Source organism: Schistocerca americana, unplaced genomic scaffold (genome assembly GCF_021461395.2).
Source record: "Schistocerca americana isolate TAMUIC-IGC-003095 unplaced genomic scaffold, iqSchAmer2.1 HiC_scaffold_1159, whole genome shotgun sequence".
Classification (NCBI taxonomy): Eukaryota; Metazoa; Arthropoda; class Insecta; order Orthoptera; family Acrididae; genus Schistocerca; species Schistocerca americana.
The window spans coordinates 1-5,000 of record NW_025725219.1 but is presented as its reverse complement, the minus strand read 5'-3'; the positions used below and the strand labels follow the sequence as shown (position 1 = coordinate 5,000).

General features: G+C 53.7%; 1 non-coding gene across 1 annotated transcript; it reads left to right on the top strand.

The window, feature by feature from the left end:
• Window positions 1-3,098: 3,098 nt before the first annotated feature.
• Window positions 3,099-5,000, top strand: LOC124561174 (the record flags this gene model as incomplete). The annotated part of the gene is made up of 1 exon (XR_006969563.1): window positions 3,099-5,000. It is a non-coding gene; the product is annotated as a small subunit ribosomal RNA (ribosomal RNA).

The following is a 5,000-nucleotide window of genomic DNA, read 5'->3' as shown; positions in this document are numbered from 1 at the left end:
ATATTGGGCCTTAACGTAACCCACGTTGCGCCTTAACGTAACCCACGTTGCGCCTTAACGTAACCCACGTTGCGCCTTAACGTAACCCACGTTGCGCCTTAACGTAACCCACGTTGCGCCTTAACGTAACCCACGTTGCGCCTTAACCTAACCCATATTGCGCCTTAACCTAACCCATATTGCGCCTTACCCTAACCCATATTGCGCCTTAACCTAACCCATATTGTGCCTTAACCTAACCTATATTGTACCTTAACCTAACCCATATTGTACCTTAACCTAACCTATATTGTACCTTAACCTAACCTATATTGTACCTTAACCTAACCTATATTGTACCTTAACCTAACCCATATTGCGCCTTAACCTAACCCATATTGCGCCTTAACCTAACCCATATTGCGCCTTAACCTAACCCATATTGCGCCTTAACCTAACCCATATTGCGCCTTAACCTAACCCATATTGCGCCTTAACCTAACCCATATTGCGCCTTAACCTAACCCATATTGCGCCTTAACCTAACCCATATTGCGCCTTAACCTAACCCATATTGTACCTTAACCTAACCCATATTGTACCTTAACCTAACCTATATTGTACCTTAACCTAACCTATATTGTACCTTAACCTAACCTATATTGTACCTTAACCTAACCTATATTGGGCCTTAACCTAACCTATATTGGGCCTTAACCTAACCTATATTGGGCCTTAACCTAACCTATATTGGGCCTTAACCTAACCTATATTGGGCCTTAACGTAACCCACGTTGCGCCTTAACGTAACCCACGTTGCGCCTTAACGTAACCCACGTTGCGCCTTAACGTAACCCACGTTGCGCCTTAACGTAACCCACGTTGCGCCTTAACGTAACCCACGTTGCGCCTTAACGTAACCCACGTTGCGCCTTAACGTAACCCACGTTGCGCCTTAACGTAACCCACGTTGCGCCTTAACCCAACACACGTTGCGCCTTAACCCAACACACGTTGGGCCTTAACCCAACACACGTTGGGCCTTAACCCAACACACGTTGGGCCTTAACCCAACACACGTTGGGCCTTAACCCAACACACGTTGGGCCTTAACCCAACACACGTTGGGCCTTAACCCAACACACGTTGGGCCTTAACCCAACACACGTTGGGCCTTAACCCAACACACGTTGGGCCTTAACCCAACACACGTTGGGCCTTAACCCAACACACGTTGGGCCTTAACCCAACACACGTTGGGCCTTAACCCAACACACGTTGGGCCTTAACCCAACACACGTTGGGCCTTAACCCAACACACGTTGGGCCTTAACCCAACACACGTTGGGCCTTAACCCAACACACGTTGGGCCTTAACCCAACACACGTTGGGCCTTAACCCAACACACGTTGGGCCTTAACCTGCTCTGTAATTGTCATACGACGCGTTAAATTAGTGTGGTGTTGCCTAACTGCAACCCCCGCAATATAGTTTGCTACTCGCACTGCCTGGTCCCCAGAGTATCGCTTCATGTTAAACACCTTGCAGCTATACACTGTAATGCGGATGGCAGCAGGACGTACATGCTCAATGCCCTTCGCAGTTGTTCATTGGCATTTGCATGGCGAAGCACAGCCTACGTTGTGGTACGGCGTGTGTCAACTGTCCGCTGATGTTGTACGTCCAAATCACACACTGTACTGCACATTGGTCCTCATGTACTGAATGATACATCGTGGTACATGTGTGACCGTACCACGACTGCGCCAACAACGGCGAACCATACGGTCCAAATATTGTGCACTCAGCTACGTGTCGTCTCCCTATAAGAGCTGGATTGCAGTATGGTATGCCGTGGATGGCGATCAGCATGAGCCGTCTGTTGATGTAGTGGCGCGTGTTGTCAGACGTAGTCGTCTCTTCTCACACACCGTGATAGCATGGTGCACTGCGTTCCACATCTGCGACATGCGACAGAGGCCGGTTGACAGTCGTTCGCGCAATGGACATCGCATACGTACGGGGGCCACCTTCCACGTGTTCGCGAAGCGTGCACATGTTGTTGCGTGTATGTGGGCAGACATAGTGTGTCGTGACACCTGACACAGGCATGCAACAATCGTTGAATTTGCAAATGGCGATGGACGTCTACGTTTGCTGGTGACGTTACGCAAATGAACAACTGGTAAACGGTTGTGGTGCGGTTGTTCTCGCTAGAGGTGAATCAGTGATGGCGACGATCGGTTGAGCTACCAACCGGTTGTTTCAGCGATACCCACCATGCCCCACGAACGTGAATGGCATGTGGGTGTGAAGCGATACGCGGCGGTGGCTGGGTGGGACCGTCCCCGGCCGGTGAGGGGGGGCCTCCCGGCGTGCTGGCCGCGCGGTGCGTGGGCGCACGCGCTACAGCCGGCTGGTGGGGGGCGGCCAGTGGCAGGCGCGCCGGCCGACGGAGGCGGCAGGCGGCGCAGCTGCGCGCCGGCGCACCCTGCACGCGGCGCCGTGCGGCCAAAGTAGGTCCTCGCGGGCCCGGTGCGAAGCGCGGTGGACATCTGCAGTGTGCTGGTCCGATTGAGGACTGTGTGCGCTGAGGATGCGCCGCCGCCCGGCGCTCGGCGCCGCGACGCCGTCTGCTGCTCGGTCGCCTCTGCGGTTCTCGCAGGTGGTTTGTATCGCAGCTGTGCGGACGTGTTGGCGCGTGCGCTGTGCTGGGAGAGTTCGCTTCGGCACCCAAGTGGGGCTTTTGTCCTTCTGTGGCGCTGGCGTTGGAGCTGCCGGCCACCGTAGGTGGCGCGTGTTGTCTCCCGCCGGCAATGCCACGACAGCACGCTCCCGGGCCTCTGTCGGCAGCGGCAAGCTCAGTTGGGAGCACGGGTGGTCGCACCTAAAGCGTCTACTCGCCAAACTCCGGGCGATTGCGCCTCTCTCGAACCCGACCAAGTACTTAGGACGGCGCTGCGCGCCCGCCGGGACCTGAGAGGGTTTCGAGGTGTATTGTGCAGGGGAGCTCAGCCTCCTCCTGTTTGCAGAATAATTGAGCGGACGCTTGCGTGTTCGCGCGGGCCCCCGGGACACACTCCCGGGCGGCCGGCTGCTCAGCTCTAGTTGACGCAGCTCCCTGGTTGATCCTGCCAGTAGTCATATGCTTGTCTCAAAGATTAAGCCATGCATGTCTCAGTACAAGCCGCATTAAGGTGAAACCGCGAATGGCTCATTAAATCAGTTATGGTTCCTTAGATCGTACCCACGTTACTTGGATAACTGTGGTAATTCTAGAGCTAATACATGCAAACAGAGTCCCGACCAGAGATGGAAGGGACGCTTTTATTAGATCAAAACCAATCGGTCGGCTCGTCCGGTCCGTTTGCCTTGGTGACTCTGAATAACTTTGGGCTGATCGCACGGTCCTCGTACCGGCGACGCATCTTTCAAATGTCTGCCTTATCAACTGTCGATGGTAGGTTCTGCGCCTACCATGGTTGTAACGGGTAACGGGGAATCAGGGTTCGATTCCGGAGAGGGAGCCTGAGAAACGGCTACCACATCCAAGGAAGGCAGCAGGCGCGCAAATTACCCACTCCCGGCACGGGGAGGTAGTGACGAAAAATAACGATACGGGACTCATCCGAGGCCCCGTAATCGGAATGAGTACACTTTAAATCCTTTAACGAGTATCTATTGGAGGGCAAGTCTGGTGCCAGCAGCCGCGGTAATTCCAGCTCCAATAGCGTATATTAAAGTTGTTGCGGTTAAAAAGCTCGTAGTTGGATTTGTGTCCCACGCTGTTGGTTCACCGCCCCGTCGGTGTTTAACTGGCATGTATCGTGGGACGTCCTGCCGGTGGGGCGAGCTGAAGGCGTGCGACGCGCCTCGTGCGTGCTCGTGCGTCCCGAGGCGGACCCCGTTGCAATCCTACCAGGGTGCTCTTGAGTGAGTGTCTCGGTGGGCCGGCACGTTTACTTTGAACAAATTAGAGTGCTTAAAGCAGGCAAGCCCGCCTGAATACTGTGTGCATGGAATAATGGAATAGGACCTCGGTTCTATTTTGTTGGTTTTCGGAACCCGAGGTAATGATTAATAGGGACAGGCGGGGGCATTCGTATTGCGACGTTAGAGGTGAAATTCTTGGATCGTCGCAAGACGAACAGAAGCGAAAGCATTTGCCAAGTATGTTTTCATTAATCAAGAACGAAAGTTAGAGGTTCGAAGGCGATCAGATACCGCCCTAGTTCTAACCATAAACGATGCCAGCCAGCGATCCGCCGCAGTTCCTCCGATGACTCGGCGGGCAGCCTCCGGGAAACCAAAGCTTTTGGGTTCCGGGGGAAGTATGGTTGCAAAGCTGAAACTTAAAGGAATTGACGGAAGGGCACCACCAGGAGTGGAGCCTGCGGCTTAATTTGACTCAACACGGGAAACCTCACCAGGCCCGGACACCGGAAGGATTGACAGATTGATAGCTCTTTCTTGATTCGGTGGGTGGTGGTGCATGGCCGTTCTTAGTTGGTGGAGCGATTTGTCTGGTTAATTCCGATAACGAACGAGACTCTAGCCTGCTAACTAGTCGCGTGACATCCTTCGTGCTGTCAGCGATTACTTTTCTTCTTAGAGGGACAGGCGGCTTCTAGCCGCACGAGATTGAGCAATAACAGGTCTGTGATGCCCTTAGATGTTCTGGGCCGCACGCGCGCTACACTGAAGGAATCAGCGTGTCTTCCTAGGCCGAAAGGTCGGGGTAACCCGCTGAACCTCCTTCGTGCTAGGGATTGGGGCTTGCAATTGTTCCCCATGAACGAGGAATTCCCAGTAAGCGCGAGTCATAAGCTCGCGTTGATTACGTCCCTGCCCTTTGTACACACCGCCCGTCGCTACTACCGATTGAATGATTTAGTGAGGTCTTCGGACTGGTACGCGGCATTGACTCTGTCGTTGCCGATGCTACCGGAAAGATGACCAAACTTGATCATTTAGAGGAAGTAAAAGTCGTAACAAGGTTTCCGTAGGTGAACCTGCGGAA